Raw genomic sequence first — 14,441 nt, forward strand, 5'->3', positions numbered from 1 at the left:
TTCATTTACATTGATTGAATGTGTATGCATTGCAGCGTAGTATTAACATTAGAAAAACTTTTGCTGAGAACACAAAACTGATGCAGAAATCAATGTCGCACGCGACTGTGTTGCCAGGTCCGCGGCCTTCAGGCAGAGTTAATAATTGGGCTACTTTAAAACGACTTTTTGTGACTTGATTTTTTTCAGTGGATTAAAGATGGAAGGATTTCGCTCATTATTTGTTTGTATTTGGGCTGTGGGTGGCCATTGGGATGGTTTTGGGCTAGTTTTAATGACCATTGGGCTGGTTTGGTTACGCGGATCTGGCAACCAAAGCAGCGCACACAAGTGTAGGTGCATGTTTGAGACGAGGGAGGTGACTGTGCTGCGTAATCGTGTTACCCCTCCCACTTCTGACTGTTTTACTGAGACTTTCTAATCCAGTCCGAATAGGACATCAATATTACAGACGTCCTGTGGTAAAGTTATATTACTCCATCTACCCCCGTAAAACTAATCCTGTCCGAATAGGGCTTTACGGTGCCAGAAGAACAACCTCACACAAATACCTCTGGAAAAGATCCTGGCTAGAATGGTGTTCAGAAACAATAAAAGTCAGTAAAGACTGGAGTGTACTCCAAGTGAACCTTTGTAAAATGCATTCGATTTACAACGACGCCCATGGGGCAGATAAAAATCTGACATGAAAATCTGTCTATGAAAACATGAACACATGATTAGGACAGGTTAGATTATGATTATGATGAAGCAATGTTATTAATAAAGGAGCAAGAAATATCTGCCTGAGGTGAAGAGTATACCAATAAACGGAAGCTAATTCTGTGACACATCCTATGATAAATCAGATAACTGAGATACATATCAGACGTAACATTACAACTTGTATCAGCACAATAGAATGCTAAGTTATGTGTTCGACAGAGAGAGAGAGAGAGAGAGAGAGAGAGAGAGAGAGAGAGAGAGAGAGAGAGAGAGAGAGAGAGAGAGAGAGAGAGAGAGAGAGAGAGAGAGAGAGAAATGAAACATTTAAGAGCAATATCATTATCGAGCATTATAGGAGCATGAAACGAATTGCTGATATGCAGCGATTTCAGCATAATTGTTCATGTTAATTAATCAGACGTAGAGAGTACAAAGGTTACAAACACAAAAGTACAATAAATTCACATTAGTGTCACTATGATTATTTTATGTATTCGAATATTTAATTAATATTTTGTATTCAATTTGCACTTTTTGATCAACCAAAATATTATTTAAATATTATTTAACAGCATGGAAATCACTGATTATTTCTAAATAATTGAATAAGATTTAAAATATATTTAAGATAAAAACTATGACAAACAAATAATTTAGATTTTCGTCATCTCTACAAATGTTTAATGTAATTAGGCTACAAATATATCCAGTGCATTTTTATTTTATAAAGACCATTTCATTATTTGTCTGTGATTTAAAAATTAACACACAAAGATACTTTTTCTTTTTTTGCTACTTTATTCAAATGCATTTTTTTTAACAAAACATTTTCTTCCAGTATAACTTTAGCAGCATATTTTGATCCAGCGGTGAAACGTAGTTTTTAAAAGATAAAAAGAGAAAAGTTCACCAAGTTTAACCAAACAACTATTATAATTTATAAAACAGAGACCAAATAGCCTAGATATTTAACTATGGCTAAAATTCAAAACAATATAATAAAAAAAAATGGATATTATATTTACCACGACCGGTAAAACATTCAAATGTCTATTCAAAAAGATAAGTCGGTCTACGTGCTCAGATGAGAGCCGGGTGCACAGCCTGTTCACATTTAGTGGAATAAACTCGCTCTGCTGGAACTGGACAAGCAAACCTTCTCGGTCCTTGAAACTAATGGCCAGCAAATCTTTCACCACCATTTCAGCGAATAGCTTTGTCATCTTCTCGGTTCTGCCTGCGTTGCATTTAGGTCTTACGGCAAGTGATTCAATGCTCGTCTGAGTTGCCACTCTGTACCGTATTTTCCGGACTATAAGTCGCACTTTTTTCATAGTTTGTTTGGTCCTGCGACTTATAGTCAGGTGCGACTTATTTATCAAAATTAACTTGACATGAACCAAGAAAAAAAATGAACTAAGAGAAAACATTACCATCTACAGCCGCCAGAGGGACAGTTTCAGTAATGGCATAAACGAATTATGACTAAGAAAAACAAGTACCTAGTGAAATGATTCCACTTCCATGTGCACATGTGGAGATAGGATTCACTATATACATTAACAGAGCTGCACTTGATTTGACATCTGCACCGCTCTGAAGACCTGACGTGGCATTTGAATCCAGAAGAAACGTGCTCAATCTGCTCAGCACTATCCTGCTGCTGGTATTTAGTTTCTAAGCCACACTGACACACCAGAATGTCACACAACATCTCTTCCACAAAGGCAATCCAGAGATACTTTGCTTCACCCTTGCATCTGTGGTGCCAGAGGTTAGCATGGGGTCACAACCGTAGCGCTCTTGGCAGTCATGTTGTAGGCCAGGTGGAGAGATAAAAAGCGAGTGATAGCGAAAGGAAAGGAGAGAGAGGGGCGTGGCACTTTGCGTAGATTTGAATCAGCAGGTTCATGTAGTCAAACTGCAGTCGGCTTTTTAAAGGTGGAGTCTGGCTGTCGTCAAAGTAAAGCAGAGGACTTTCTGCCAAGTAACACATGGTGAAATCCAGCCTGTATTTACCAACACTCATGAATCGCCTAGCAACACCAGCAAAATACAACAGTAGGAAAAAAATGGTGGGAAAAAAAAAAGGTAGAAGTAAACCAAGAAGTAAATTTGGCCTTTTAAGTACAAAACATAGCCGGCTGATGCTGAGACTCAACACAGAGCTCTCTGATATATTACTGAATCACAGAGAGATTATTTTCAGCCAAAAAAGGCTACAGTACAAGCTCTATTTTAGCAGACAGGCCTATTACAATCAATCAATCCAAACTAAAATAACCAAATAACCCGATTCCTTTAAATCTTCTTTGAGGGTTTTAGTTTACTCAAGCGCACACCATAAAACTGAAGCATTGAAGGGAAAGTTCAGATTCCCGTCACTCCAGTCCGGTATGACCTACTTTCCTTTTCGGAAATAGATATTTTGAGAAATGTATCAGTGTTTTCTGTCTATACAATAGAAGACAATGGTCTCCACAACCGGTTGGTTAACAACATTCATCAAATTATCTTTTTTGTGTGAAAAGAAAACAAAAATTACCGCTCCTCTACATCACTCTCACATCAAAGCGTAAACCACTTAAACAATGAATGCGCGTACATACGTTGTTTACGTATGTGTACGTCTATGATACTAAGTAGCGCCAGGATGATGCGGAGGAGATGAAGTGTTGAAAAAAATTATTGTTTTATTTGCACACAAAAATTAGGCTATTCCCTCTTTTTGGGTGAACTTTACCAATAATTTGATAGCCCCTAAAAAAGAATTTAGATTGTGATTGCCATTATAAATTGACTCTAAATATGGAACTCTGAGCAGTCTTGACTGTTACATTTTTATTTCAGTTCTAATCTATGAGAAAATGTGCAAAAAGTTCATACATGTACATGAAATGGGACCTAGATCAGTTGTGGTTCTAAGAAGCTTGGACCACCCCGAGACATAAGAGTTTCCGTAAACATCCAAATAACAAAAATTTGTTGTGGGCCAAAGCTAGCCACTGTGGTTAAACCAAGTAAAATGCAAAAAAAAAAAAAAAAAAAAAAAAAAAAAAAAAAAAAAAACAGTGGTTTTGCTTTACCAATACACAGAGGGCAAATCACACACAAAAAAAAGAGGAAAATTTTAAAATGGCCAAGTAACCAGAGTTTTCCCATTTTTTTGACCACTTGAGATGGACTGAACCCATGTTGTCTGGCGATATTTGGGGGGGGGGGTGTTGGGGAGAAAAATAAAAACCCTACAGTGTATGCTTTGCATTAGATGTATATTAACTCCAAATCTCCAACATGTGATCGGTTTCGCAAAGGCTAACAATGACTTCATCACTCAACAGCCCACATTCTGACAAGTACAAAACGCAACATGCTGTATCACTCCAGCACACAATAGCAGTCTTGACACTTCAATGAGTCATAAGGCGGCCGCCTAGACCATCCAGCAGCCATTAAGACAGTTACATAACACCATAAAACATTCATTTATACAAATAGAGTCTCCTGTATAACTTTACCACATAATCTGGCCATAATTGCAGCTGAAAGGCTTGACATTGTTGTCAGCACATATGTCGAAGAGTCCTATTCAGCAAGACACTGACTGGAATAAAAATGTCCCCTAAAAAGGCAACAATGGGAGTCTCGGAGCATTGGAGAATGGGAAATGATAATAGTGCAAATTCACTGCCAAACAACACGATATCAATTCACAGTAGGATAATAGAGCAGCATTCTGAATTGAGGCTACGTTTTCACAACAACAATGTAGTCAAAAAAAGTTTTCTTGGGTTTTTAAAAAGTTTCACGTATACACGACAACGTTTTCAAAATGATTTCCGTTCACACATTCGCAAAAACTGACAAAAACACTGCATTACGTATGCCAGGCCAGTAGTTGGCCCAGTCACCTTGTTCGTAAACAGCACCTGTAGGGAAGTAACGATTAGCTCTTTGTGCCGGGAGTTCTATCACTAAAATCACCACACCAACTGTTGCACTTCTCCTCATTCATAGCGATAGCAGCTTTAGCAAACTCTTGAGCAGCAACAACACTACCATATACTCTGCCATTGTGGTTTATGTTTGTTCGCGCTTGCTTTTAAAGGGATACTCCACCCCAAAATGACAATTTTGTCATTAATAACTTACCCCCATGTCTTTCCAAACCTGTAAAAGCTTTGTACGTCTTCAGAACAGAATTTAAGATATTTTGGATGAAAACCGAGAGGCTTGTGAGTTACTGTCCCATAGACTGCCTTCTCGTCACTTCATAACGTTACGGTTGAACTAGGGCTGCAACTAACGATTATTTTGATAATCGATTAATCTGTCGATTATTTTTACGATTAATCGGTTTATGTACTTATATTTTAGTTTTTTCCATTTTTTCCCCCCAAGTAAATTATTAATAAATGGTCTTTATCCTTCAGCATAGATTTTTAAGAGATTTTAACCATTTTGCACTGTCATATCCTAATCAAAAATATACCTGGAGTTGTTTTATTGTGTTAGTAATCCTTTGTCGAACTCTTCTGCAATCAGAACCCTGACCCATACTCTAGCAAATTTCACAAGGAGATTTAAAATAATGTTTTCACCATGGCAGTCCTTAGAGCTCCTAAAGTAGTTTAACATCCCGAACGAAGCTTATTAAGGAATCTTTCAGAACATATTTTCACGAAGAATAAGGATAAAACAGAATAAAATTGCAGTGCATTGTATTTTATTATTTACTGGGAAACAGCTTTATAGCTTTTGCTGTGAAATTGTAAACAATCCTTCGAATAAAGTGCCAGTGGCATGAAACCTGAATGGAAATCACAATTTAAAGTAAAATTTATCAGAAGGTTGTCCAGAAAAAAAAATTGGACAGTCACACACAAAAAACCTGCTGTGTGAAAAAGAGCAGTGAATACTTAGAAAAAAAGTGCATTTCAAATATCTTTAAACATTTACCTCTCTCATTCAGTCATAATTAGGCTGCACGACTGAATTTTGAACTGGTAAACTACAAACTGATCACAGAACATGTTTGTAAAGCTTTAAATGTTAACTGTTAAAAAGCAATGTTATCAGCTTTTACGACTAAACATTTGCAAACAACATTGTACTGGAGAATCTGCACAAATAAAAGTCTTAGGGGCCGTTCACATATCATGCCTAAAAACGCGTGGAAAACGCTAGGCGCGCCGATTTCTCCTCCTTTCCAAAGCGCTCGTGCAGAAGCGCCCCTGAGGCGTCTACCTTTGATAAGCAACCATGACGTGCTCTCTCCTTGAAGACGCAGAAATTTCAGCAAAGGATAAATGGATTTGCAGCTCAAAAAAATCGCTTGCAGTAGCTCTGCTACTAAATTTATTTTAAAATGGAAATCCATATACAACTATGATCAGCTGTTCCTTTCATCTTGACTGAGCTTTTAACGTTGTTACGGGAAAGGATGAAGCTGATTGGTTAGTTCTTGTCACATGACCCGCGATGCGCTTGCAGCATTCTGAAAAGTTGAGATGTTTTTAACTCGACGCGGTGCGGTGTTGGAAATAACGAACTTGAGCGCGCAAAAGACCGATATGTGAACGTCCCCTTAAACAGTTCAGTAGTGCAGAGTTTACAGGTTACTCTTCTTTTTTGAAGGCTCAAAGTAAAGTACTCCCAGTCTCCCACATCCCGCTAAATGCTGCAGAGACGCTGTTCGGGAAGCACGTGACATAAAACGAGGCCAGCTATTGGCTATTCGCTACTTCTCCTGCTGTACTGGCTGAGTAAAACCTCCGGTGGCTCATTACTGCCACACTTTGGTCACCACAGATTTGAAATATGCACGAAATGAGCCGCTTATGGCAAATAAAAGTTATTTAGCAACGAATCGATGACTAAATTAGTTGACAACTATTTTAATAATCGATTTTTATTGATTAAATCGATTCGTTGTTTCAGCTCTAGGTTGAACCAATGATGGCAGATGGACTATTCTGAAGGTGTCTTTCATACACTGTCAAGGTCCAGAAAAGTAAGTTACCTGGCAGTCAATGGGACTGAATAAGAAATGATTTGAGGTATGATTGTGAAGAGATGTGCGACTACCTTAAGCCACCAGACTTCTTCTCTCATTGTTTCCTGACAGGTTAATGATCATTGCAAACCAACTTACTGCCAAATCGATACTGACCATAAACTGATGGCAGTCTGTATACATTCCAAGCAAGTGTAGGGGAATGCCATGCATCCAGCAATGCTTTTCTTTCATAATGTGCATCTGTGTTTGTCACCATTATGGGAATGCAAAACAATCTACACAGAGTAGCCGAGCAACCCTGGCAAAGGCTTAGGGAATTTATTGCAAAGTGAACACAATGCAAACAATAACTAATAAACAATTATGTAGAGTAAAGGTTTCTGACTGCAGCTACTCTGCTTGCCCATGCTTGTGTTCTGGGTTTGACAGTTAAACCTGGGCACTAATGCATAAAATTCCAGACAATGTCTAGAAAGCTGCTGGACAGTTTTCCAAGGAATGTTGTAACGAGAACAATGAGGCAGGGCTTGCTCTCACATTCCTCACCCATTAAAAACTGCACGAATAATACCACAAAGAACCGAGGACAGAATTTACACGGTCGCACCAGCCGTGTTAGTAGACTGCCTACATGGACAAAAGTAGTTACAGATGCCATTTTAACATTTTCATAGTTTCACTTGAATGTCCGCAATTCACTGTGACAATGCCTCCAATGATTAGAACATTGAACATTGGACCCCTGGCTTATGAAGAGAAGGATAAAAGATCTACTTCATCTAAATCTTGAATTGGAAAAGCGCCGCAAACAAGTCACTAAATGATTCATAGATTCCTGACCGCAAAATCAATCCAGCTACTGTCTCCCTGTGAACAGATGTCAGAAAAGAGCGGAGATGCTCGAATGAAACTAATCATGGTTATACTTGTACAACAGAAGTGGGAGCAACAAAAGAACAACTTGGAATTATTTGAGAGACATAAAAATGATCTTCACCAAACCTTGATTTAACCAACAAGGTGAAAAGCCTTTCTGTTGTGGGGACTCTCGCTTCACATTGAGTTCTGGGCAATGAATCAGAGTGATACCACCTCCACAAGCATCTGAGCCGATTCCTTCACTTCCTGAACCCAGCCGTGCACAAAGGAAGCCTTGTAACGCAGCAGTGGTATCACTGGTCTACCGGATTCATGGTAAAACAGAGAGAAAAGGCTGGGTAGGCCTCATCCAAGACTGATGGAAGAACATTTAATTTTTTTAAAAGAAAAAGTATGATCTGGATCGGTATAGAAGGGCAACATCATTTAGAGGTCACAAGCGTGTAATGTGCCCAGGGCAGACGTGCATCATTTTGAGGTGACAAGAGTTGATTCATCCAGTAATGCACATTTTATTATGGATGTGCACCTTATTCAACGTGTTTTGGGCTGTTGAACAGAAACACCCACTCACTACAATGACAGAGCTTAGAAGATCCAAGTTAATTTTTAATATAACTCCGATTGGATTCGTCTGAATTCGTAAAAGATAGGGAGCGTGCTTTCGCATATAGCCAGACAGAGACATTTTACACTTGACTCCATACATGGCTCGGTTTAAAAATTCCATTTACCAAATATTCTGAACACAAGCATTCCCTTCAACCCTGCCAGCCACAGTCTCATAACTATTCGTATATTCATATCTCATATTTACTGGGCTCATTATGGCACCCTGACCCCTGATATAGACCACTACAAGGATATGGGAATGTTGTTAAAGACACTCACTGCTGTCATATCCAACCTGAAGGCCAAACCCAGAGGGAAGGTTAACTGAAGTGTTGGGCTGCTCAACCCAGATCAGTCCTGATGTCATCACACCCGAGGTTGATATGTTTCTAATCCAAATAAATGCCTTCTCTGACTGAAGTCACTGGAATACATAGAGAGGATTTATCTGCAGGCCTGCACAGAGTCTGAACCCACTAAACTCTGCAGAGTTTTCCAGAAATGAAAAGCCCATCATTCACTAAACTTGACACATACCTCATCCTTATGCGACAATGAAATATTCTGTCTAATTTGATTATGCTTTCAAAAATGTATATCCATGAAATTGCTGAAATTCTATGATGGTACAATCACAGAGTATATTGTGAACATAAAAAATTTTGGGGGGTCATTAAACATTTAAAATATTTTTTTTTTTTATTCATAGTTAATTAATTATATTATATTATATTATATATATATATATATATATATATGCCTTCACGTGGGGCACGTGGGCAGTAAGGTTGGCTGCAGATTTGTCCCGTGATGGGGGCGTTTTATGCAGTTTGGGCGTTGTGGTCTCAGTGATTCCACGAATTTTATGTACTTTCCATGCATTTATAAACAAACTGAGAATGTTTAACATCTAGGTTTATTTTACTGTTTTACAGTTTTTTTTTCAGGTATTCTGCAACCACTTTATTTTTCATTGATTTTAAGCAGAGGTAATTTTTTGTTCAGATCAAAATGTTATGACATTGTATGTTCCTCTAAAGCAGGGTCTACATGGTCTTTTTATTTTTATAACATTTTACACATTTTATATACACAATACATACATTATACATTTAACCAAGAATCCTGCAAGCACTTCCCCTTTACATACTGCACAAATAGTGGTTCAATAACATTGAATGTTACAGGGACTGATTATTGCAAATGCAGATCACACTGTGTTATGGGTAAATAATTAGTTTTTATTAGACCTATTGATTTTTGGCTAAGGTTTGCATATGGTGGTGTTCTTAATAACAGCTTTCCTAAAATGATATTCTATTCCTAAAATAAGAGATATCCCAATATACCACCTTGCTTAGAGTATCGCAATGTATCGCAACATATCGTATCGTGATACGTATCATATCACCAGATTCTTGCCAATACACAGCCCTATTAAGCAGTAAAACTGTTTTCAGCATTGATCATTTTTGAGTAGGGGTGCACGATATATATCGGCCGATGATTAATGCGCATCTCGTTAGTAAAGCCGGTTATCTAATCAGCAGTAAATTCCATCAAGTGTGTGATTTCACAGAGCAGCTTTTACTACACGGAGCCGATGTTAACTGACTAGCTGCGCAAATCCACGTTCATTATCAGCTTGGGTTTGCGCAGCTAGTCAGTTAACAACGGCTCCGTGTATTAAAGCTGCTCTATGTGAAATCACGCACCTGATGGAATATTTTTTTTTTATTTAATAATATTTTACAATACTACTGTTTTACTGTACTTTTGATCAAATAAATGCAGCCTTGGTAAATTGAACTAAACATTCTCACTTAAGCCATAATTAATTTATATAAATCATGACCTTAATCTCCTTTCTGAAGTTTAGCTCTTTTCATAAAACCTTTGACTGTGAGTGTGACAATTTGACTGTGGCTTTCACTTAAACTGAAGTTTATTAGCTTGTGCTGAACCATGTTAAGGGAACAAGTAATAATACTGCTTCTTTCCTCGTCTGACAGGGTGTGGTTCATCGCACGGTGCAACCGGTGACAGCAAGTTTCTGTTCCCTCAGGCATTTCCGTAAGAGTTCATTTATTTGTCCTCGAATCAGGGAATAGCTTGGGTAGCAATGCCTGTAATATAAATCCCACACCTTTCTGACAACTCCTTTAAATCTTAGTTTTTCCATATTCGCATTAGCCGATCAGTGGTTTAGATAAGCAAATGGGAGCCAATTCATCAGCCATGCAAACAGGCAATAAGAATGAATGAGGGCAGGGACTTTAAAGCTTTAAATTAGGATACGGAAGCACAAATAAAATAAAATAAAAGTGGACTTACAGTAAGATAACAGCCCGAGTCATGCAGGCCACTTTTATAACACATTGGGTGCTTTTTGAAACTTAAAAGTTTCAGTGTCCATTGACTGTAATTGAAACGTTCATCAGAAATTTGTGAATAAATTTATGAATAAATGAAAGTATTCTAACAGCCTGGTGAGCCACGGGCCACTCTGAATGCCATTTGCTATAGGGAATACAGCAGGGGGATGACACCACCTAAATCCTCTTCCTGTTCCAGTGCCAAAGAGGCCAACTGTGATGAATTCCAGCTAGGATTTAGCTGCCTTTCATAGCAGTGAGATAAGATGTAAGTGTAAGTGTTCCTAGGGAAGTCACTGGGTACCAGCAACTGTTTGGTTACCCACATTCTTCAAAATAAAATGTAGGCATATGTTCAACAGAAGAAAGAAGCTCATTCAGGTTTAAATTCATAATTTTTAGGGGAACTATCCCTTTAATGTTACTAAAACAACAAAAAAACGGTAATACAGTTGCTTTAATAAGAATCAATGTATAATTGATGTATTTAGTGTTTTATTTAGATATTCAATTCCTTGAATGCTACTTCTAATACACTTACTGTACCTAAAAAATAAAGCAGTTTGTTTTATTTGTAATGTATATCTTTGTTCTTATTTTTAATAAAATAATGCAAAAGATTTTTTATCTTCGTCCACTTTGGCCTAAATATCTGCCACTCTTTTTTTATTCTATATTTTGTTACCTTCTAAAGCTTTGTTTTTAAAATAGGGAAATTATTTTGGCTTTACTGCACTGTCAACTTGCAACATAGTTTAACCAACATGGCAAAGAATCAAAATAAAATCGTGAATAGTGATATTTTTTTTGCTATACTGTCCACTCCTACTGTACAGTAAAATGTACTTCAAAATAATAACAAAAGTAATTAAAACACTTTTCACGGAGTGTAACATTATTTTTAATCCATGTTTTTATTTAAACTGTAAACATCTCGTGCAGCACTTTGGCAAAAATAAATTTGATTACATTAAAATATTAACTTCTGTGCATTCATGCATTACAAGTGTTCAATTATACAACACATCAAAACACAGAATCCAGAAATATTTAATCAGAAAAAAAGCCAAATTTAAGGGAAAAAAAGTAAATGAATAAATTAAATAGAATTTGTGAAAAAAAAGAAAAAAAAATTATTATAGAGCCCTAAATACGGATTAGAATTAGATTTAAGACAACATTATTCTCCCTAGGAAAACATTAGGTTTTAAGGAGGAATACACATGCTGGTACAACCTGTGAATTGATCTTAAATGCTCAGATTTACAAATCCAGTGGGATAAGCATCTACACAAACTCACTTTACAACAAATAAAGTGTCATGAAATGTAGCATTCAGAACAGAGCTCAAAATCTGGATCTGTTGTTTAGCTAGTGAAGATCCATAGTCTCGGAATCAAAGTGTCTAGGTTGACACTTCACCTTTCAGTGTGTTTTTACAGCTTGTAAATGAGATAGTTGACTATTCAGATAAATGCTATGCAGGTAAACTATGAACTAAAGCAAATCAAACTTCACACTGATGCTTCTAATGTGTTCATTCCTGTAAAACTGTTTTTAATCAATGTCACATAGGGAAAATCTTTCTCAAATGAGCAACAAGAGAGTTTCAGCAAAGACAATGTTGTATGACAGCAGCAGGTCTTGAAAAAGATTGCATAAGTCTGCATACCTGCTGATGGGGATCTATCCATCATAACCCTCAGTGAGGAATGCAGCCTAAAGGATGGGTGTCTTACACAAGAACGTTATCTGGTAAATGTGCAATGCAACCTGAAACTGTCAGGTCTTTAGAGGAAACAAAACTTCCTGAAAACTCTCAACAGATTCTCCCTGCCTATATATGTCCAGTTCTCTCGCTCTCGAAACTGCATCCTCTCCAGGCTTGCGGCAACTTCCTGCATCTCCTGACTAATTTTACCCAGCATCCTGACCCATTTCCCAAGGAGCACAAGGAAACATGCACAGAGGAGCCGATGCAATGACGTCTACACGCAAAAACAGGCTGATGCATTCTGACGGCCAGCCCAAACATTACCATGTCAAGATTTCAGCGTGGCCTCCAGCTAGATCATGCACCAGCAATGATAAAACAAGAACAAAGGTTGACCTCCTGAAAAAAATAAAAAGGGCTAAAACTGAACCATAATGCACTTTAATTCATATACAATGAGTTCTTTCACCCATCTGGTTCTATATATAAAAAAAATATCTGATGAAATCCATGAAATGGAATTGTAAACGGCAAAAGTTCAAACAGACAGTCCGCAACACTGCAAACAGAAAGCAGTCGATACAGTCATATCTGGCATTTCTTTGATTCCTAAAACTTTTTTTTATGCCTCACAATACGTCACAGCATTTGAGGTTTCATTATTTTTAGATTCTTTCCTGCTGCCTGGCAAGTTAGTGAGTCAACTGAAACAAGCCAGACAATATTACAGTGTGGTCGACACATGGGTAACCACAGAAAGCCCTGCACGCTACATGATATTCGCTAAAACACTAACCGGGTGTAGCAGCCCGAACACTTGTTCTCCTCCTCTGAGATACCTGAAGGTTAATGCAAGAAGTGAACATACAAGTAAACCTCCAAGACAGTATACCAACGCTTTTAGGGTGGATCTGAAGCATTCAGAGGAGCAATTTAATCTAAAATGTCTTATAGCGTATTAAGCTTATTACAGGGATAGACAGTAACCTGAAGTTAAGAGTCACACTGAATGGAACAATGACAACCAAGCAACTTTTGTTCTTTCTGCTGAAATGACCGAAACATTGCAACATGAAAAAAAAACTGAAGTGTTTAAGGAAAAGGGAAGGTTTTAGACAGAAACCACATTGCACTGAAGCAAGTTTCTGTTCACAATTATCTTTTTTTTTTTATTATTATTATTTTTTTCCCCATTTCAGCTGATACATTTACAGATGTCCCTGCATTTAATCTCAACCTCAGATCTGTTTTTACATTAAATGTATCATTGATAGCAAGTCTTTCAATTGTATGACAAGAACGATCACAGGTTGTCAACATGACAGCTCATAAAGGGGCGAGCCGCTCTATGTAGAATAAAACACCTTTTTCTTCTCTAAAGACTTTATCTCAAGCATATCATCACTTTAACATTTCTCAAAAGTGCTAATCGTATCATAGTATTTAATACTTTAACTTGCACAAAGGCATCAACCACACTGTATTTAGTTTCAGAGATGATTTTTAATGAATCCACCCTCTTGGATCTAACAAGATAATCCACACCTACAGGAAGTTCAGCCAACTTGTTCAAACACGTTTTGGCCACTAATCTCTCGACATTTTTCTCTGCATGTGTATTGATTATTTAAAACCAATTTGATTATTCTGAATATTTTCAAAAGATCATTTGTTCCAAGGCTTGACCCTTCGATATCATCCTGATATAAACTTTTTACATTTTTGCTCTGAACAGTGAATAGAGAACAAACCAGACCAGACTGACAGTTCTAACAAATGACTTCAGCAAAGCAATCTAAAAACTGCCAAAAATTAAGATAAATCACATTGGCTTTGGTTGCTAATTAAAATGGTTAAACTTTAGCTTTTATTTGTTTAAGGGATCACCTCTCGCTCTCTGTACTTCTAATGTGACAGCAAACAAAGATTCCAAGATTCGAACGTTCCAATTTCAAATGAAAGATTCGAACATTCTTAACTAGCAATTTAAAACAAAACAAAAAAAACGAACGTTTCGTATGATCATTACTATTAGGATTAGTTTTAATTCAAAAATTCAAACAGACCCAGTTGCAGCAACTTTCGCTTCCAACACGGTTTAAACACAAAGTCAGAAGGGCTACCTAATCCTTTCATA

The 14,441-nt window shown here is 37.3% G+C and overlaps 1 protein-coding gene across 1 annotated transcript in view; it reads right to left on the reverse strand.

Annotated features, from left to right (window-relative positions):
• The window catches only part of LOC132141564 (coronin-1C-A), a 39,284-nt gene that overhangs the window by 24,459 nt on the left and 384 nt on the right, over positions 1–14,441 (reverse strand). The gene's annotated exons all lie outside the window — the stretch shown is intronic.

Source organism: Carassius carassius, chromosome 5 (genome assembly GCF_963082965.1).
Source record: "Carassius carassius chromosome 5, fCarCar2.1, whole genome shotgun sequence".
Classification (NCBI taxonomy): domain Eukaryota; kingdom Metazoa; phylum Chordata; class Actinopteri; order Cypriniformes; family Cyprinidae; genus Carassius; species Carassius carassius.